The 22,954-nt window shown below is 40.9% G+C and overlaps 1 long non-coding RNA gene across 1 annotated transcript in view; it reads right to left on the minus strand.

Annotated features, from left to right (window-relative positions):
* LOC125112372 (uncharacterized) overlaps positions 1 to 22,954 on the minus strand; it is a 144,935-nt gene that overhangs the window by 29,959 nt on the left and 92,022 nt on the right. The window contains exon 2 of the long non-coding RNA XR_007131132.1: positions 1,353 to 1,435. This is a non-coding gene — a long non-coding RNA (uncharacterized LOC125112372). The remainder of the gene's footprint in view (positions 1 to 1,352; positions 1,436 to 22,954) is intronic.

Raw genomic sequence — 22,954 nt, forward strand, 5'->3', positions numbered from 1 at the left:
CATGTCTGTTCAGCTGCTGTTGGTCAAATCTAGTCCCACTTTGGGTGGTATCGGGGTAGGGTTGCCCCATCGCCATGTGGTGTGGCAGACATGCTCTAGGAAAAGGAGAGTCACGGCTTGTGACCAACAATTTAATGTACACATATGATAATATCAGCATCACTGGATTTAAAGTAATAAGACCCACATTTATTTGAGTAACAATGTTACAGGTTTCTACTAGGCCCTAAATAACAAAAACACATCATCTGTGAGATGAAGATGATAATGTCTCTTTTAAACAGTTGCATGTATGCTATAATAAATCCAGTTCACATGCTTTATAAACTGCAAAGAGGAACACCAGCATAAGACAGTGCTTTTTTCAACATTAGCTAATACAATGCAGATGATAATGGTTATTAAAATAAGGTGAGTCATGGTCCAAAACAAACTGACAAAAAAAAAAAATCCATGTGAAATCACCCATATTCTCCATAAATACAGCATTTTCCAAATCCCCAAATGGACTAGTGATTTGAAGGTCAAAACAGCATAGCAAAGTTTTAATATCACAGCAAGTAGGAGGATTCACTTCCCATTAACCGAAGATATTTATATAATACAGCATTTAAACAAAGTGGGCTCCCCAAGGATTTTTTTTTTTAATGGCACAGATGGAGAGCAAAATCTGAAGAAAAGCATCCTGCATTGTAAGAGGACAAGGGAAACACAATGTGTCAAGGTCATCATTGATGTTTTATCTCTAAAGTAGACATCAGTAACAATAAAGACTGCAAATCAATGTCTCTGTGATAAGGTAGAACCAATAAAAATTCTATGAAAATAACATAAAGGAATTCTCTTTTAAATGTAATACGCTAGAAAGAGAAAAATAAATCTTCTTTTTGAGCCTGTATGACCTAAAGGGAGAAGAAATTTCCCAGAATAGTCTTTGGAAATATAATATATCAAGTTATTCACATGACTCCTAGGAGAAAGCATAGCATGGACAGATTCTATCACTTGTATGGGTTCAATATGGATAGCTTGTGCTGTTTATAATTATACCGAACATTACTGAATACCTCATTAAGCCAGCTACTCTTCTCTGTAAAAATGTTTAGCATTACTAATAGTAACAGAAAATAGTAACAAATTATGCAAAGAAGATAACATGATACCATGTTCATCCGTTAGAAACTGTGTCTGCTAATGTATAAGGGAAAGTTCAGTAGCCTTAGGAAGATGTAGAAAAATGTGGACGTTAAGTCAGAGTGAATTGAAGGAACTTGTCCAGGACCTCAAATATAGTAGACGGTGGAGTTAAAGTTCACATCCAAGAAGTCTGTCAATGACACCCATGAGCTTACCTACTGGATTGAATTTCAGCTTGGCATAGCCTTCCCAGGTTAGCAAATCATATTCCATTTACATGCGCCGCCTTTGGATTCTTCTGGAAAAAAAATAAAACCAGATGATAACTTTCAATATCATTTATGTTATTCTCAAGGCTGATGATCTTTAGGATATGCAGAATGCAAACTTAATACATGCAAGATTCTTTTACGAAACTTAGATTCATTCTTTTTGAACTTAATATGATGCTGTTTCTGTTTCCAAATAAGACTATCATAGCAGTGACTTTTTTAACATGATTAAAATTAATTCATTATAATGAGAAGATCAACATTACGTAGTTGTTATTGTCAAAGAAATTGTCTTGCTCGGAACTCACTGTTTTAGGGAATCTGTATAACTATCTTCTTAGCTATCAAAGAGCAAACCCTACCAAAATTATCCAAATAACCCCAATAAGATTCTTGCCCCAGTTCCTAAACACTCCACCAAAATGAAAAAAATAATTTATAGGGAAAAGAAAACATCTAAAAGCCAAAACAGAAGTTCCTGTTGTGGCTGTGGTAAGGAATCTGACTAGTATCTATAAGGCAGGTTCGATCCCTGGCCTCGCTCAGTGGGTTAAGGATCCAGCGTTGCCATGAGCTGTGGTGTAGGTCACAGACACAGCCTGGATCTGGCAGTACTGTGGTGTAGGCCAGCAGCTGCAGCTCTGCTTCAGCCCCTAGTCTGTGAACTTCCATCTACCATGGTTGTGGTGCTAAAGAGAAAAAAAAAAATTAAGTGAAATAAAAACCAAAACTGCTGCACAGGTTGCAGCTGTGCCTAGGATTCGATCCCTGGCCAGGGAAATTCCATACCCTACAGAAGCAGCCAAAAAAGAAATAAAAATAAAAATAAATAAAAAAATAGATAAAAACCGAAACAGCAAGTGGATGAAAAGATTAGTCCCTCTTCATTTATTATGTCCAAACTAATGTTTATCCCTAACTCAAAAAAGAGAAGCTGGCCTGACATTGTGATTCATTGTTTCTTCTTACAATGAAAAAGTTAATCAAAAATAAATGGTGTACTTCTCGTAGATTAATCACATATATTTCAGAATGATTTACCTAATACACTTAGTTATTTGAGAGTCTGCTGAAAATTATCATACCACAAATACAAATTTTAACATTCCTCTATAACATGATGCAGGTAGATACTTTTTTATTCATGGCAATACAGTCAGCCTATATCCATTTCTTTCATCTTCAAATGTCGCATATTAGAAATCATTCCAAAAAGATGCCTTGAAAAGATTCACTACTCTTGAATCAAAAGCCTGGCACTGACTCACCTGCTGTGTAACTCTGAGAACATAATATTTAAAAGTGCTGAGTCTTTTTTTTCTTCATAAGGTAGGAAAATATGATTACTGCATCTTGCAGCATTAATTAAGAATTAACTTTAGTAATTCATGTTAAAGTGTCTAAACCTAAAGTCTCTAAATCTGCAAATATAAAATTAAATTTCGTATTACTACAGGTTTAAATAATCTAGGGTATTTCCTGATACTTCAACACCAAAGATTAGACTATTAAAAGAGGTAACTGACTGGTGTGATTTAAAGGTAATAGCACCATCCAATAGAATCTGTTTCCATAGTGAAAATAATTCTATCTAAAGAAAAGTAAATATATGCAAACATCATTACCATAGTATATTAGTTATCAATTGCATGACAAATGGTGACAAAAGTTAGCAGCTGCAAACAAGAAATTTTAATCTCATGGTTGCCGTGGGTCAGGAATCTGGGAGTGGTCCTCAGAGAGCCTGAGCTGCGTGGTTCTTGACATGGAATTCCCATGGCAGTACAGCCAACATATGGGCAGTGGCTGCAATCGTCTGAAGGGCTGACTGTAGCTTGAAGATCTACTGCCAAGATGGCTTATTCCCATGGCTGTTGGCAGGCGGCCTCAGCTCCTCGCCAGGTGAGTCTTCCTAAAGGACGTCTCGTACATTCTCACAATGGGAAAGCTGTCTTTCCCAAAGGCCCGTGATCCAAAAGAAGGGCAGGGAGGAGGCTGAGAGACTTTTCATGACTTTCATAAGTTACCCACGATCGCTTTCACCATACTCCCTTTGTTAGAAATAACTCACTAAATCCAGCTCACACGGAAGGAAAGGAAGATTAAGCTCTCCTTCCTGAAGGGAGAAGTACCAAAACTCTGCGCCCATGTTTCATAAGCACTTCAAAGTTCAGTTCCACCACTGTTATTCCGTAATAAAGTCAGTCTCACTGAGGCTGCATCAATTCATTTGTTTTATTATCAGGAAATTCTTACTAATGGCATCATCTATAAAATGATCATTTATAACAGAGTCTCTTGAGAGATATGAGCACAGAGATGATGAAACTGGTGGTGGGGTAGTAAAAATATGTATTTTTTATTACTAAAGCAGACATACATAAAGCACATAAGCAAATATCCAGTATCTATGTGGTATAAAGTCTCACAGAAGGGTAACTGGAAAAATAACGTCTAAAAAGTTCTTGGGAGGACAATAATAGAGAAAAAAAGGTTGAGCATGACTAATTTAATTTCTTTCTGCTTTAGCAGGACAATTTTTTTTTTCTTTTAAGGTCACACTTATGGAATTTCCCAGGCTGGGGGTCAAATCAGATCCGTAGCTGCCGGCCTCCACCAGAGCCACAGCCACGCAGGATCCCAGCCGCGTGTGCGAGCTACACCACATCTCACAGCAATGCTGGCTCCTTAACCCACGGAGTGAGGCCAGGGATCGAACCCGCATCCTCATGGACACTAGTCCTGTTCGTTACGACAGCCATGACAGGAAATCCTAGAAGATTTAATTTGTCTGATTATAACATCTTTTTCTAAATGTCTCTGTTTAAGAGTTAAGTATATGAGTGAACGGATACTTTGAGGTAATCACCCGATTATCAGTTAGTTCAACTAACACCTCTTCCACACCTTCACAGATGAGTATTACACACACACACACACACACACACACACGCGCGTAATTAAAACGGTATCTAGAGCATGATCTGATCCCGTGTCCCCTAAGCGCTAGTGTGATCTGTCCCAGCAGATCATCAGAACAGAGCAGAAGGAGAGCAGAGGAAGGACACTGCGGAGTTACTGCTATTGTTACTACAACTTTTACATTTAGATAAAAATCAGTACATCTTATTTTAAATTATAAGCCCAGTATTTAAGAAAAGTTTTGGGCATAGTGATACATGGCTATGAGTCTTCCCTGTGGTGTGGGTTCTGTGTCAGCACCTGCTCCTGTCAGAAAAATGTAACAGAGCCAAGGGGAAAACACAAATCTGAAAGTTAACGTTCTTACTTATATCTTTAAATAAGTTGACAGCAATAACAGAGATAACTGTGTACAAATATACACATATGGGTATGTATGTATGCATGTACATATTTGCTGATTATTAACTTGGCATTAAAGTTCTTGGGTTTCTTCCAATCATCAAGGGCTCTTCCCCAAAGAAGCAATATCAAAGCATGATAATTATTTCTTTTATAGGCTTCTATTTATTTTTAAAGTGTTCTTTCTTTTGAATTCTATTTTCAGAGTAGAATTTTCAACTTCTCTTCCAATAAAACACCACTGAACAGTGGGGTAAAATTGCATTGTGGAGTTAAATATGGAGTGTTAGAACCAGCTTCATCCTTTTCTCAGATATGTGATTTTTATTCACAGTCAATATTGTTGCATATCCACCATTTGACAGGCTTTAGCAGAAGCATAAAATATGAAACAATATATTGTTTATACTCTCAAAGAGTCTGCATACGAATGCTCCAAATTATCTAATATTCCGTTAATTCTCCATCTCCATGAAACAGGGAAAGCATTACGCCCTAATCATAATGTTATTACTTGAATTAAATGTGAAAACTTCTGTACTGAGATTAGTATATACTACAGCAGATAGAGTCGAGTCAATAAATATTTGGTATTTCTGTGATTTTAGGACCCATCTCAGAAATTCACACAGATAAAAACATTTTCTAGAATTTTTTCTCTTATGAGATGATATCATTTCCCTTTATTTCTGACAGTGAGCCTGCATCTCATCCTTTTATTTTGATCCGCAGGCAGCCTATTGGAAGAAGGAACTTTCTTTTACAGCGTTATTTGTTTTACATCAACTCCTAGTCTTGAAGCACATGTTTAAAATAAAGAACCAAAAATACGTATTGAATCAGGTAATTAAAGAATAAGTTGCTGAGTAAAACTGCATCCTATTGTGAACGTATTAACCAGGTTTAGAGCAATTTCCCTGTAACAGCAAAGTATTCTGGCACAGACTCTCTTTGGGAGCTCCATTCCAAACACAGATCTTCAGCTTTCTAGAGGCATCGAAAGCCACGGGTGAAGAGTGTGGCTTCTAAGTGGGTTCAAACGCCAGCAGAACTCAGATGCCATGTGACCTTGACAGACATCCTTAACCACCCCCGCCTTGCGTAGTTCACTCATTCGTACAACGGAGCTGATAACACATGCTTCACAGAGCTGTTGTGTAGGTCAAAGCAGCCCACACAGAATAAACATAAAGTAAACCTGAGAGAGAATTATTAATATTAGCAGCAGATGCCGAATATCGAAATGGACGCACTGAACACCTGGCTTCGTTGTATAAGATGCATGAGACAGTTCGTTGGGAGGAAGCTCACCGAAGACCCAGTGAAGTAACCAATGTATAAAGGCTTGCTTTACCGACATGACATCAACTCGGGAGGGAGACGGCATATGGCTGACATAGAGGCTCCAGAATGACGTAAGAAGCTCAGTCTTCTTTTTTTTTTTTTTTTAACTTTCTCCCCAGCCATCCTTAGCTCAAGTCTCTTATGCTCAAATTACATCATAGCTCAACGTGGCCTCTGGAGCCGTAGGCCATCATCTGTAGAAGGCATTTAAGAAAAGAAGCAAGGGGAAGGCAACAGGCACATGCCAGAGCTGGGTTAGAACTTTTCACAAAGGTTTCCCAGAAGCCATCTTGACTAACACCCTTTAACAGCCTGCTGGCCATCCTTACCGCGATACTGCCAGCCTAAATATTATCAAGTTGTTATTATTTTAATGGGAAAAATAGAGAGTGGACAGTCAAGTAGCTGATCTCTCCTCTGCCAAGTTTCCTCAAAAAAAGGGGGGGATTTGTGGGAGTTCCCTTCGTGGCGCAGTGGTTAACGAATCCGACTAGGAACCATGAGGTAGCGGGTTCGGTCCCTGCCCTTGCTCAGTGGGTTAACGATCCGGCGTTGCCGTGAGCTGTGGTGTAGGTTGCAGACGCGGCTCGGATCCCGCGTTGCTGTGGCTCCAGCGTAGGCCGGTGGCTACAGCTCCGATTCAACCTCTAGCCTGGGAACCTCCATATGCCGTGGGAGCGGCCCAAAGAAATAGCAAAAAGACAAAAAAGAAAAAGGGGGGGGGGATTTGAAATTTAGCTAAAATTAAGTTAAATCCTGGAGATCACAGGAGTTGATCTCTCCTCTACCAAGTTTCCTCAAAAAAAGGGGGGGGGGGAATTGAAATTTAGCTAAAATGAGGTTAAATGGGCAGTAGATTCAAGGAAAGTGAAAATCTGGCATCAGGACACCTGCTTTAAAGTTGAGACTTGCTGACACAGCACATCACACAGCTGAAACCTTAAATATCCTGAGGCTTCTAGCAGGAGTCCCACCTTTGCTTTAAGCTGAGCCAAGAATTTGTATAACTGCTTATTATGTCGTATGATTCAAGGTCTCTAAGTTACACAGGCACTCCATTTTCACGTTGCAAAACTATCGTAGTAGAACGACTCTTGCTTCTGTGGTAAAATCGGGTAGCCGTTTAGTATTTGCACGACAGCAACATGAAGCAGAGAGAACGAAGATAGGCTATGAACCCTAGAGCAAGTCAGCAGTACACCGTCAGAATTTTCAAGTTATCACTACATTATGTCATCGTAATGATAAAAAGATAAGGAGAGAGCAGGAAAGTGCACGCTCCGTCATTTCTGTCTAAAATGACACAGCTCCTTTTTTGAGGCAAAATATCAAGAAACGACTATGGTTACTATAGCAACCACATTAAAAAGAAAAAAAACATGAGGATTTTTTTCAAGTGATAAGTGCATGTAAATGCTCACTGAAAAACCAACTCTATCTTGAAGTTTAATATTATAAGATTATTATAAGATGTATTATTAGATCCTAAATTGTAAACGCTCAATATTCTTGACCTTATTAAGAGAAATAAATTTCAATAAAGCGGGAGTATTGACAAATCTTGATTTAAGAGTTAAAAAAAAAAGAGTTCCAGTATTCTAGTAGCTGGATTTCTTTGACGAAAAATTAAAAGGACATCTCCAAGACGTGAACGTCACCGTCATAAACTGAAAGCTGTATAAACAGAAGCAGAGCCTCATGTGCGTACACGGGAAACTGCACGATTTCTTCTCCACTGATGTGCATTTGTTCTTATGGGATGCCTCTGAATGTAATTGTTAGAAACAAGTCTGGCTTAATGGTTTCACCAACAGACCTCCCTTGCAGGGCCTGACTGCAGTTTTCCCATCTTGCTGCGTGAGGCTGCCATTCCCCTGGATAAGTAGGGCCAAGCTGACGGACAGCCTGAATCACTGCTCAACCAGTACTTCTCCAGCACATGGCCTCATTCCCACCCCTGTGCTCTCTCATTCCTTCATCCTTGCCTCGCCCACCTGGATCAGCCCTGGAGTCAACCACATCCCCCTAATAACCTCCCTGCTTCTGTGCTTTTGCCCTCGCAGCCACTCAGCCACAAAGTAGCTGCAGCCACCTCCTAACTTGAAACGAGGTCCACCTTGCCTTGAACTTCTCCATGTTTTTTCACGGAGCTCAGAGTACAGTACAAGTTTCCTCTTTCTGTCTGCAAAGCCCTCAGTGATGCAGCTCTCATCTAACCACGGGCCGTATTCCTCACGCTGGCTCCTGTGATCTGGCAAGTGTGGCTTCCGTGCGTCTCTGAGCACGAAATTGGTTCTGCATGTGCATGACTGCACTGTGGTCCCCTCTGACCAGGAGGTTCTCTTCCCCTTCCACTGGTTCCTTCGCCATGTTTACCTGTCAGTTAAAATTCCTCAGAGGCCCTCTCTGCCCTGCCTGTTAAAAACAAAACCATCTACAACAGCACAAAAAACTCACTGGTATTTGGCCCACATCCTTTTTCTGTTTTAGCATCATAATAATCCTCATTACTATCCGCAATGATCTTATGGGTCTCATTAATTAAATGAATGTAACCATTTTGTCTATTCTTATCCAAATGTAAGGTCTTTGAAAACAGAGACCTTATCTGCCTTTTTATTACTGTTTTACTGATGCTTGATCAGTGTCTGGCATTCAGTAAGAACTCAATATATGTTTTTAATAATGCTTTAAAAAATAAGCATAACGAATGAACAAACTTGTCACCCATGAGTAAATGACATGATTTGTAATAACTATGTTATCTAAAAATCATATGCATTTCAGAAATACACATTACCTAAAATATACATTAAAGCATATGTCTGTGGGAGGCAGACATCACTACGGTATTGTCTTTCTTTACACATTATTAATGGCAAGTTAGGAATCCCCAAATAAGGGAGAACAATATTGAAACAAGGGGACAAATATTTAGTCATGAGGAGAAGTTCCCATTATGGCTCAGTGGTAATGAACCTGACTAGTATCTAAGAGGCTATGGGTTCAATCTGCGGCCTTGCTCAGTGGGTTAAGGACCTGGCATTGCAGTAAGCTGTGGTGTAGGTGGCAGACGTGGCTCAGACGTGGCTGTGGCTGTGGCATACGCTGGCAGCTGCAGCTGCGATTAGACCCCTAGCCTGGGAACTTCCATATGCAGCAGGTGCGGCCCTAAAAAGACAAAATAAAGTCATGAGGGAAAAAGAATAATGCCGAAAGGTGGAATTAGGAGAAGAAATGTGCAGTTTCTCAGACATCTGCTGAGGTGAGCCCTCAAAAAAGTTACAGCAGTATGTGCCAGGTGGAAAAAGAGTACTTAAAGGAAAGAGGAGCTGATGGAAGAGAATAAATAAGAAAGTAATCGTAGCGAAAACCATCCTTTACAATCCCTGTAAGTCATTACTCTCTATAAAACACTTCACATCTTAGGAGTTCCTGTTGTGGCGCAGCGGAAATGAATCCGACTAGGAGCCATGAGGTCGTGGGTTCGATCCCTGGCCTCGCTCAGTGGGTTAAGGACCCAGCGTTGCCATGAGCTTTGGTGTAGGCTGCAGATGCGGCTTGGATCCCTCATTGCTGTGGCTGTGGTGTAGGCCGGGGGCTACAGCTCCGATTCAACCCCTAGCCTGGGATCCTCCATATGCCGTGGGAGCAGCCCTGGAAAGGGCAAAAAGACAAGTAAATAAATAAATAAAAATTTTTTAAAAATTTAAATAAAACATTAAATCTTAGCCTAACTTCTCTCAATGAGACACTGAAAGTAAAAAGCTAAAATTAACATACAATAATATAACAAAGGAGAATTTCTTTCAACCTGAAAACATAAACACTTCCAGAAATTTCAACAGAATAGTATAATATTAGAAAGTTCAGTTACTGCAAATGCAGTAGGCTCCCCAAATAGGGTCTAATAGCGTGAATTTATAATCCTCTCTTCTCCTCAGGATCAGATTTCAATTATTTTTCTTTTGCATCTATTTTTCCTTTTCTTTTCATTCTTGATATTTTCTGTTACCCTCCAAATGCACTGCCTGGGCCAAAATCCAGGCTCTGTCTCATTCCACCTAGACGGCGCTAGACAAATTACTCGACTTATCTGAGAATTCTCTTTCTTGGGAGTAGAAGAAACATAATAACTTTGTTCATTATGCTTTTGTAATGTGTCTTAAATGAACATTTCTCAACTTTTTCGTCTTTGTTTTCTTAACACACCTAAAAACGATCAGCCCCCCCCAAAACAAATTTTATGTAGAGGTTCATTTGCCATATCGGAAATTTGAACTGAGAAAAAGTTAATTTATTTCAAACAACAGTAATAAGACTGCCACATGAAAAATATAAAGACATATTTTATGAAAATTAACTACATTTTCCAAAACAACATCGGCAAAAATGGTAGATTACAGTGTTACAAGTTCTTTAAGGTCTAGCTTGGTAAAAAAAAAGAGATGAATTATTTTACCTTCTTCTGCACTTAACAATTCTTTGCTTTGTTGGAAGTTTGTGATGAAATTCTTATCTTATAGTATTTTAATAGCGTATTTTAACTGTCATTTCAGATCATGTTAGGTATTCTTCCTCAATCCTAAACCAAAACTCATTGTGATAGTTTCCTAAAAAAGAGAAATAAGTTGGACTTCATCAAAATTTAAAAAATCCTCTCTTCAAAGCATACCTTTAAGATGAAAAGGTTAGACCCAGGCTGTGAGGAAATGCTTGAAAATCATACGGCTGATAAAAGAGGCCTACTTGGAATACATCAGGAGCTCTCAAAACTCAGTAAGAAACCAACCCCTGAATGAAAAAGAGACAAATGATTTGGGTAGAAACTTCACCCCAGAAGAAAAACAGATGTCAAAACTGCTGCCATGTAGAAAATACAAACTAAACTACAGTGAATTAAATCACTCTTCACCGGGGGGCTAGGTAGTGGGGCAGGTGGCAGGAAAAGCAGGAAAAAGTGGTTGGTCTGGAATATGGAAAACTCTTGGGGCTGTTGGATTCGTTTTATTGTCTTGATCAGGGTTCCACAGGTGGATATGTTAGTCCAAACATATCAAAGCAGACACCCTAAAGATGCAGACTTCATTCATGGGATCCAGCTGAGATACCACATGAGGTCAGTTTAATCTCAGTAGACAAATTCAAAACAGACAAAGTCAAGATCCGAATTTGGTAAAATTCAAACATATTCATTTTTATTAAGGACACTCTTCAGCGAAACTCAATTTTTCTTAGGGGATGGGGGAGCAGTATGTGTCAGTGGAGAAAAGGGGCCTGTGACACGCTCGGGGCTCTCCGCTGTGGCTCGTGCTAAGTCACTGGCACTTTTGCACACCATGCTCTCTCACCTTCAGAGCAAACGTTAACAGAGAGTATTGTTCTAGGATGACTCAGGAAATTTTAAAAAAATGTATTAAACCCTGGATTATGTCAGCACCCTGTATTGCTGTTAATGAAAACACTCACACACACAAGCGCACACACACACCCACACCCCTTCTTCTTCACCCACAATTTAGGACTGACCCTGGATGGAAGCAAGAAAAACACCAAGTCCAGCTACACTTCAGAAGTCATCTGTAGAGTAGATATTAACTTACTGCCTGCAGTTAATCTGTAATTTAACAAGTTACTCTACGACTGGAAAGTGGTAGTGTCATCACTGGCTTGACCGATTTTTCATCCTGCAAGCTTTCAGTCCTATCACCTGCACAACACATGGTGGGCCTCTCAGCCACTGTGTATCCTCTCCAGTTAATGAAACATGACCACTTACCCTGGAAGATATTTCCCTGACTTCTTCATTTCTAATTTGAAAAGATGTACAAGCAAAGGTTGGCTATGAAGAGACTGCCACACCTACTTCTGTACTTCCTGTTTTTCTTTAAGAAAAATTCTGAAGGTTTGGATTCAACATGGAACTGAAATTTAACTGGCACTATAGACTATTTGAAATAGGTTCTGTTGTATAAGATATAATTTGGTGAGTTAATATGCACAAAGCCAGGAGAAATCTATGTTGTGTAATTGTGTATTTCATTGACAAATTTGCACTATTTATCCTGTCCTTGAATCAGAATTTTTTGGTATGTCAATTTCTATATACTTTTTCCAATATTTTTTTTTTTTTTTGGTCTTTTTGCTATTTCTTGGGCCGCTCCCGCGGCATATGGAGGGTCCCAGGCTAGGGGTCGAATCGGAGCTGTAGCCACCGGCCTACACCAGAGCCACAGCAACGTGGGATCCGAGCCGCGTCTGCAACCTACACCACAGCTCACGGCAACGCCGGATCCTTAACCCACTGAGCAAGGGCAGGGATCGAACCCGTAACCTCATGGTTCCTAGTCGGATTCGTTAACCACTGCGCCACGACGGGAACTCCTTTCCATTATTTTTAGATGGAGGTGGTATAGTTTTACACTGAGAAAGTGAGTTCTCTTTTATTAAGCCACTGATCCACCTTTAAACATCAGTTCTTCAGTTTAATGGGAGAAAAGGCGAAGAGGTGGGAGAAGTGATTCAAAATGAAAATTGAAGGATGAAGGGAACGGAGCCACACTGGCTTGGCTTTCCATGGGCATGTTTTTAGCCAACTGACTTTTTTTGAGGCCCACCTCCCCCAGCCGTCGTCCTTCCCCCTTTTTAATCCAGATTCCAAATCTGGAGACTCAGGGTTACCGTGTAAATTTGCTTTCCTCACTATTGACCCTGCTCAAGAATATTCTAGTCTTTGAGTTCCTTGGCTTTGCTTTATTTACTATCACCCTCCCCTCTGTTTCTTCTAGAAATTAATTCAAATCATTAATCATCTGAAGAATCCTTTTTTTCAACTATTGAAGTCATTTCCTTTTGTGTCTTTTACTGTCACTACATTGCTTCTTTAAACAACAGGAAGCAAATACGCATACCCCACTCATCATTTTCATGAATCAATAATCTAGCTGCATTTCCTCTGAATGTTTAATTATTGTAAAATATAAAAGTTATAATCAAGAATTTTTAAATGAAAATTACCCTACACATGCACATATATATATACATGTATACAAATACAAATACTTAAATTTAAGATAGAAGATGGATGGAGACAGAAAATAGCACAAAACGTAGAGAATCAATTACTCCTTGAACAAAATATGTAATTCAAAACAACGAGCATGGTAACAAATTAGGAAATACTCTGCCTTCTCAAAAGGAATAACTGACCATTAAAATTACAAAAGTATAGGCAATAAGGTAATGGGTTTACCAATGCTGACAATAATTAATAAAGGATAGAGCTTGAGTATTTAAAGGATCTTTTCAATAATTATATAGGTGGGAGTTCCCATTGTGGCCCAGTAGAAGCAAACCTGACTAGTATCCATGAAGATGCAAGTTTGATCCCTGGCCTCACTCAGTGGGTTAAGGATCCAGGGCTGCCTTGAGCTGTGCTGCAAGTCACAGGCATGACTTGGATCCGACGTTGCTGTGACTGTGGCATAGGGCAGCAGCTGCAGCTCAGATTCAACCCCTAGCCTTGGAACTTCCATAGGCCACAGGTGCTTGGTCAATTTGCACAAATACGAGTATCAGTTGCAGGAGATTTTATTTTAAAGACATCAGATGCGGTGCTTTGGACCCTGAGCTGGGATGCTGAAGGGCAGGTGCAACAGACACTGCTAAGCCTGGACGGGAAAGTCCACGTGGCCTCTCCAGCACAGCGTACAGGACTCCAAGTGGAAGTATTTCTGGAGAAAGTGTTCTACTTGGCACAATGAAAGCTGCCTGGGGAAGCTGCATCATATACCCTCTTCAGCTTTCAGACTGTTTCTGGAACCTTCCAGCCAACAATGTGAGCTCTGCCCTCAGCCTCCCCAGCAAGAACCAGATGTATGTTTACAAAGGCCCATCTTGGAACTGACTCTTTCAGCTTTAAGTATTTTGACCCCATCTATTCAAGCCAGCCTGAGCCGTTCAAGTGTCCAGATGAGGCCCCAGACATTGTAGGTAAAAGATCTGTCCCCAGTGCCCCCTCTCTGAGCCTTGGACTCAAGGAGTCTGTAAGAATAACATGGTTAAGAATATTTGATTTGCAGGTGGCTTATCACATGGAGATTGATAATAAGAACACCAGAAAAGAGACAAACTGAGTGTCAGCAACCAAATAATGTTTTATTATCCCTCATGTAAAAAAATATTTATCACTTAGAATTGCATGCAGTCAAAACTTTCGTAAATAAAATAGACTCACAAAATGGCAAAGCACATTTGAAAAATAGTATTTGTCTGTTTAAAGTAAAATAAAATCACCTTAAGTTTCCATTTATTCTGTGTTATAGCATTGATTTTAAAATATTGAAATAATCCTTCAGCCAACTACTTTTCAAAAGTGATAGGTCTATATAGCCGCATAAAATTGTTCTATTTTACAGTTTACTTTTTACTCTCCCTTTTTTTATTGATCTTCAAAAGCTTCCAGAGAAACTTTAGATTTGAGGTAAACTTAAGTATTTATTCTCTAGAAAATCTATTCTTCCTACATAACAGTTTGAAAGAGGATATATGTTATAACTTGATGATGTTGCTTTGCATTTTTAAGGAAAAACACTTTAACTACTGTGTTAAATTACACTATTATTAAAATGCATAAACAAATCTCATTTAGTAAATCAGTTACGCTATACCTAAATTTTGTGAGTTCAATTGAGACTTGGCATGTTTCTCTGTTGACTCAAATAGTTTCCTAATTGGAAATTAAAAGCAAAGGAATAGAAGTTGTGTGCCAATTATCTGATAATAGTTTACAAATAATAATATTCTGTTTAAACATAATTTAAAGTTCATTAAAAAAAGAATACTAAGAGCACTATAGATGTTTTGGTATAGTTTTAAATTCAGTATCATTGTTTATGAGGGGGAGAAATACCTTTCAAAGTCTATCCTTACAAACCTACATGTATTACGTATTTCTAAAATCACTTGCCATCTAGGGTGAAATGAAAATCCAGACTAATTTTCTCTCTCATTCTACCAAATTTGACAGCCTTGGAGATGTGGTTGCTTAAACCTAAGGCTGGCATTGGCAAATGGGAGAAAGAAGACCTGAGCTTGCCAATTCAATGTGGCCTTTCTTTAAAAAAAAAAAAAAAATCTATATACCTAAAACTTAAAGCAGTCTAACAAGGCCCACCTATGGCTTTTTTAAAACAACAGTATTCTGAGACATGAATATGTGTTTTTTTAATGAATTTTATCACATTTATGGTTGTACAACGATCATCACAACCTGAGTTTATAGCATTTCCATCCGAAAGCCCCAGTGCTTCTCTCCACCCCAAACCTGTCTCTTTTGGAAACCATAAGTTTTTCAAAACTGTGAGTCAGTATCTGTTCTGCAAAGAAGTTCCGTCTGTCCTTTTTTCAGATTCCACATGTCAGTGAAAGCATTGGATGTTGGTGTCTCACTGTCTGACTGACTTCACTTAGCATGACATTTTCTAGGTCCATCCGTGTTGCTGCAAATGCCGTTATTTTCTTCCTTTTAATGGCTGAGTAATATTCCATTGTGTATATGTACTACATCTTCTTGATCCACTCCTCTGTCAATGGACATTTGGGTTGTTTCCATGTCCTGGCTTTGTATAGAGTGCGTCAGTGAACATTGAACTACATGTATCTTTTCGAGTCATGGTTTTCTCTGGATAGAAGCCCAGGAGTTGGATTGCTGGATCAAATGGTAATTCTATTTTTAGATGAATATGTGTTTAAAGCACGTACTAGTTAAATATGACAGAGTACTTTATTTAAATAATATTAAATATATGAATGATGCTTTAATAATTGAAATTAAAATCTAGATGCTGGCACTTAAAAAACTGCTAAGAATATAAAAGGTGAAATCTGCATTTAAAAAAATTACTTGGGAAATAAATACGTAAATTGTGTGTACTTATTTTTGATTGAAATCCCAATTAAAGAAACATGCACCGTGAAGAAATGAAGACAAAGGGACCCCTGGAGCTGTGCTGATGTCATTTTTCCACGTATAAATTCCTTCGTGGTGAGAGACTCCAGCTCCACGTCAAAGAGCACGGAAGATGGATCTATAGTCAAGGGCAGAGTGGAGACCTCGGGCTGGGTCGCTCTTCTGCGTGGTGGTCAATTACTCACCTCCAGCCTGGAGCTAGTTTATTCTCCCCTAAGTTACATGTTGCCTTTATCAAAGGAAAGATCAAGAAAAAGTCAAGAAAATAATTATCTACTAAACAGATCAAAACCAGAAGTACAGAAAGCCTAAGCTGAAGTCTAAACACTTACAACTGAGTCATGTGTGCGTATTTTTTAAAGCAGTATAGTTTTTCTGACTCCGATCTCCTCAGTTTCCATTAAATGCTCACTCATGAATCTTTTGCCTGCGATAATTTTTTAAAATGTTTTTTATTTTATTTTATTTTATTTTGCTTTTTATGGCTACACCCACAGCATATGGAGGTTCCCAGGGAAAATCAGAGCCACAGCCTCCAACCTACGGGACAGCCAGAGCAGCGCAGGATTCTAGCCACATCTGTGACCTACACCACAACTCACAGCAATGCCAAATCTTTCACCCACTGAGCAAGGCCAGGGATTGAACCCACATGCTCATGGATACTAGTTGGGTTTGTTACTGCTAAGCTACGATGAGACCTCCCTAAGTTCAAATCATTCTTATAACTACGGCACTAGCTCACAATAATTTTTTATTGAGAAATCATGACAGATAGAAAAAAGAGTCCTTTCAAGCTTACTTCTTCAATCATGTCTTCTTAGGTTAAATAAGGGCTAATGGAAAATTAAGTTGTTCAGAAATCTTCCTTTTTAATTACAATATGTTATTTTAAGAAACAAATCATGTATAGTCATCACTTAAAGGTGCAGTATCTCTATTTTTAGAATGGAAAGCATTTTGTACCTGAAGGTAACAGAAATATATATACACACATATGTATAAAGTTTGTATAGACACATATGTATGTGTGTGTGTGTATAAAAATCTGGGCAGTCAATGAGGAGATGTTATACAAAGGATAGAAAGTACTTTTAAAAACAAGTGGAATCAAGTGAGATAATTGCTGGACATAATAATGCAGACTAGGATTTCCTGCAGTGGCACAGAAGAGGCAAATTTGACTAGGAACCCTGAGGTTGGGGGTTTGATCCCTGGTCTCGCTCAGTGGGTTAAGGATCCAGCATTGCCATGAGCTGTGATACAGGTCACAGATGTGGCTCGGATCTGGCGTAGCTGTGGCTCTGGCGTAGGCCGGTGGCTACAGCTCCGATTCGACCCCTAGCCTGGGAATCTCCATATGCCGCGGGTCTGGTCCTCAAAAGACAAAAGACAAAATAAATAAATAGATAAATACTGCAGACTAATAGAAAGGCAGGAAGAATTTCAGAACAGACCTAGTGGGACGTAAGAATAATTTTGTGACAGAAGGGACCTTCACGAGAGGAACGAGGTGGTGGGCTGCACACGGAGAAACACACAGAGCAAAGCCGAGCGTGGTGACAAGGATTTTAAATAACGGTGGCACTGGAGGGGGTGGGGATGGAATCTCCAAGTCACGGTCTTAGCATTACCCAATATTCCTAATCACCAGTTATGAAGGTTTCCAGGATAATGGTCCCCAGTGATGCTTCCTGTATCTGATGGGGACTGAGCAGGATCGTTACACAGGGAGCTGTAGAAGTCCCCAAAAGGGACCATAGGCAGCGAGGGAAGCCCGGGGGACTTTGGGGGGATCACTGTAAGGTAATAACTGCTCAGGAGGACCATCAGAGGAAGGCAGGCTTGCTGGACTAGCGGAGGCCTGAGATTTGCCTCAGGTCACTGGGTGGGGATGGAAGGCGGCCTGCGCTCAGATTCAGATTCAGATTCAGACTCAGACCTGGGGCAGGAGATTCAGAACCGCCCTTCTGTTGAGGTGAATGAGCACCATGACAGCATTAGCTGGATCTTCTAGGGTCAAATTTTCGCCTCCAGAATACCAAGGAGGAGCTACTCCTTGGAGAAAGAGGAGAGGGCAGTCTTTTCCGACCCCTACTCCCGCTGGGTGATAAAAGTGGAGCCCACCTAATCCTCAGGATACAGCCACCTTGCCGGCTCCCTTGCATCTCTCACGAGTGTCCTATCTTAATAAATCTATTTTTGTCTGTCACTCTGTCTCTCGCGGAATTCCTTCTATGAAGAGGCACGAAGGACCTGAACTTCAGTAAGTCCAGACATTGGGTGAGTGATGCTAATTTAAAAACCGAGGGTTCACGTCCCAATCTGGGTTGTGGCGAGCTAGCTCAGGCCATTGATGCTGTCGGTTTCAGCTGGTGGACCATGAAGGGACAGTGACGAAGCAAGAGCAGGTTCCGAGTTAGGTCTTGGTCCCAGATGGGCTTATGGGATGCTGACGTCTGCTCGTTTCTTGACGGGTGGATCAAGCTTGTCAGCTCCAGGACAGAACTCTTAATCTCTACAATCTCCTCCTTGATTCTGAGGTTTTTCTCCTACATTCTATGTTCTTTCCTGCTCTAGCCCATTCTTCTATTAACCCAAGAGGACCTGTGCGACCACCAAAGTGTACTTTTTATTGCCCCAACCCTTGCAGGTGCTAACGCTTTATTCCCAGCTTGCCGCCAGACCAGCTTCCCCTCATCATGGACACTTGTGGGGACCCCTTCTGTCAGCAGCTTCTCAGGCACTAATACCTGGTTGGGAGACTACCTTGGAAGGGATAACACCTAAACTAGTAAGTGTAAATCTTGACCAACTTGCATGGTGGATTTTGAATTTGGCTCACACGGGAGTTAGAGGTATCACCTCAGGGTTGGGTCTGAAACGGGTCAGGATGCATCAATCCCAACCAATACTCCTCTGGACAGTGAGACCCCAAAGGCCTCATTTAACACGTGTAGATCGGAGGGATAATTCTGATATGAACACTGAAGACATTTTAACTGACCCGCCCTATGCGGCCATCCGAAAGTCAACCCTCTCTCAAGGAGGCGCTGTGGTCCAGGCAGAAGCCACCATGTCAGCAGCGGCTGTGGGAGCCCCTCCTCCACCTGAGGCGACTGCCCCCAGGGGAGGACAGGGCTAGGGATGGAAAGAGGCTCCCTCCCTATTCAGGAACCTCCTCTTTGTACCCCGAGTTACCCGAGCTTAGCACTCACAGTGGTTTAAGTTACCAAATAACTGCCCCTACGGTTTTGCCTCTGAGAGAAGTTCCTGATGGGAATCAGGGAACAATTAGCGTCCACGAGCCTTTCTCCATGTCTGATCTAAGTATGGCAGCGGACAAGGTGGGACGTTTTCCTGAGGATCCTGAACTCTTCACAAAGGTACTTACCCAAATAGTGGGAGCTTTTGATTTCCCCTGGGGGGATTTACAGGTCTCACTTCCCCACTGCTGTACCCCCGAGGAAAAGCCATGTATGATACTGGCGGCCTGAGCCCAACAGGGCCATGCAGTGCCCCGGGCGGGATGGGGGGATGATGCTCTTTCTGAGGCAGCCCCACAGTGGAACTACCAGGTGAATTCTACTGATAGAGATAGACGGGATCATATGATTACCCGTTTAAAAGAGGGCATGAAGAACCTTACAGCAAAAGCTGTAAATTATGAAAACGGGAGAGAGGTCCAACAGGGACAGGGTGAAAATCCTGCAGTCTTCCAAGGGAGACTAGCGGAGGCCTTTAGGAGGAATGCAAATGCGGATCCCTCCTCCCCTGAGGGACAGGCCCTCTTGGCTATGCATTTCACAGCCCAGTCTGCCCCAGACGTCAGGCTAATAAGCTGTAGACACGCGGCTCAGATGTCTAGTATTAACCACCTCGTATGCAGTGAGACCATCCAGCCTCACGTCAGCCACATCAGTGGCTCCAGTCCAGAACAGCAGTGAAAACATCCCCGCTGGAGGGGAGGCCAAACTGCTGAGCCAGAGAAGCATGAGAAGATAAGGCTGGTGTCTTGAGCCAATAATTTGGAGAATATACGTGCATGTGTGAGTAAGCCCTTACTGATACATATCTGAAATAGAAATATTACCTTGAAATGGAGTGCTACCACAACAAAACCTAAAACACATGGTTTGTCTTTGGCCAGTTAGCAGGAGAGGCTGGAAGGGACCTAAGGAGACAGAGTAGAGGGGGAAATGCCTGGAGAAGCCTAACGTCAGGCTGGAAAAACTGCAAACAAAGTGCTCCCATCTTCGTAAAGGTGGTGAGAACAGGGCTGCTGGACAGCTAGGAGGTTGAGGACCTATGATGCTGAGACAGAATAATTGGCCCACATGAAAGAACCTTGAAAGACAGGAACTGCATCCAATGCATTGTTGGATCCGGCTAAGGACAGGTCCTGGATGTATCTGAAGGGAGCATCTGGTTTCTTTCAGCTGGCTTTGCTAAGGTATGAGAACAGAAGGGGTGAGACAAAACGGAACGTTCATTTTGCAAGGATGATTTAGAGGAAAAATAGAGGGGAGGTGACTTGCTGGATTGGAAAATAAAGCTTTCATTTTCAGTCTATCTGGCAAAAATTCTTAAAGCAGTATGTGGCCTCTGGGGAAAGATCAAAGCAAGAGTGTGATAGTTGGGCCTTTTCTTAAGATCTCAGCAAGATTTAAGGCCATGCCTAAAGATCTGTTCAGCTTGATAAAGATGGATGCAAAATATCAAATAAACATGGTTACATCGTAGCCAGACATTCGGAAAGGAGAGAAAAGTCTTTCATGAAATAAATGTGACCTTGGGGGCATAAAGTAAATGCTCCAAAAGGTCCTAGGAAACTCACAAAGTTATTTAAATGAGGATACAACTAAAACCCCTGACGGCTCAGAAAGAGGAGCAGAGACTATGAGGGTTCAAAATCAAACGAGGTCTCTTGGTCCCACTTTTGAAATGCATATTGCAGAAGGGAGGTTTTGTTTAAAATCTGGGCTATTTCTTTTGTGTATGTGCTTGTTTTTGCTGGATTTTTAACTGCAGTATAGTTGATTTACATTATGATATTAGTTGCAGGTTTACAACACAGTCATTTATTTTTACAGATTATGCTCCATTTATAGATACAAAATATTGGCTACATTTCCTCTGTTGTACAATATATTCTTGTAACTTATTTATTTTATACATAATAGTTTGTACATCCCAGCCCCTACCCTTTTCTTGCCCTCCTCTCTCCCTTCTCCCATCGTTAACTGCTAGTTTGTTCTCTCTATCTGTGATTTATTTCTGCTTTGTTATATTTCTTCACTTCAGTTTTCTTTGTCTGTTCTGCTTTTAAGGGCCGCACCTGCAGCACATGAAGTTTCCAGGGTAGGGGTTGAAACAGAGCTGCAGATGCCCGCCTACGCCACAGCCACAGCAATGTGGGATCTGAGCCATGTCTGCAACCTACACCACAGCTCACAGCAACACCAGATACTTAACCCACTGAGCAAGGACACGGGTCTAACCCGTGTCCTCATGGGTACTAGTCAGGTTCGTTACTGCTGAGTTGCAATGGGACCTCCCTACTTTTTAAGGAAGGGCAGTCTAACAGGTGGAGCCAAAAACTACAGAGAAAGTCAGGCTAAGGAGATGCTTTTGGGGAGGAAAGCTGGGGCTTGTCAGAGATTATCCCCTGCTCCTAGAATTGAAACCAGAAATGGGCCTGGATTTCAGAAATTCTCTGGATCAGTTATTCTTCTGTCTCTTATTTTCAATGGGCCTGTGCCTTAATTTTCTGCTGCTACACTATAGCAATGACCACAAACTCACCGCCTTAAAATGGCTCATTACACATTGTATCTGTGGGTTAGGGATCTGGGTACCATTTGCTGAGGACTCTGCTCAGAGTCTCACTAGACTAAATTCAAGGTGTTGACCAGGGCTGTGATCTCTTCTGAGGCTCAAGGACCTCTTCCAAGACTACTGTTAGCAAAATTCAGTTTCTTGTGGCTGCAGGATGAAGAACCTCAGCATCTAAAGAAGATCTATCACCCTCGGCTTCATGGTTCTCACTTCAAACTGAAAGATCACTTTCTCCTTGGCCAGCAGGAGCCCAAATCTCTGATGCTTCGCCTTCTTTTAAAATTCTCACCTGGTTAGGTGAGGCCCACTCAAGTATAATCACCTTTTGATGAACTTCAAGTGAATTGGGAGATATCCTAGTCATAAAGAATATATCCCATCCTATTCACTGGCCACACTCAAAGACAGGGGATCCTCACAGCCTGTATACCACGAGGTGGAATCTTGTAGGTACCTTAGAATTCTACCGACTCCAGAAGAGACCAGTGTGAGCGTGTGTGGGCTGGATAACTTGGGTTTTTGTTGTTGTTGCTCTTTGTTTTTAATTCAGAGGTCTGTGGATATAGATGCATCTGACAGAACATTGTAAATCAACGATACTTTAATAATTTTCTTTGTCTTTTTGCCTTTTCTACGGCCACTCCCACAGCATATGGAGGTTCCCAGGCTAGGGGTCCAATCAGAGCTGTAGCCACCAGCCTACATCAGAGACACAGCAACACAGCATCCAAGCTGTGTCTGCAACCCACACCACAGCTCACGGCAACACCAGATCCTCAACCCACTGAGCGAGGCCAGTGATCGAACCCAGAACCTCACGGTTCCTAACTGGATTTGTTAACCAGTGCACCACGACGGGAACTCCTAATAATTTTTTTTAAAAAGACAACATCGTAGGTCAACTCTAATAATTTAAAATATTAAAAAAATAAATGTTAGAAGAACCTTGTGCTAATTGGACTGCCACTGGAAGATTTTAATCTGTATCTATAGTCTTTAATATATGCATACATATTGTTAGGTAGATAGATAGATAGATAGATAGATAGATAGATAGATAGATGGATAG

The sequence above is a fragment of the Phacochoerus africanus genome, chromosome 12 (assembly GCF_016906955.1).
Source record: "Phacochoerus africanus isolate WHEZ1 chromosome 12, ROS_Pafr_v1, whole genome shotgun sequence".
NCBI classification, from domain to species: Eukaryota; Metazoa; Chordata; class Mammalia; order Artiodactyla; family Suidae; genus Phacochoerus; species Phacochoerus africanus.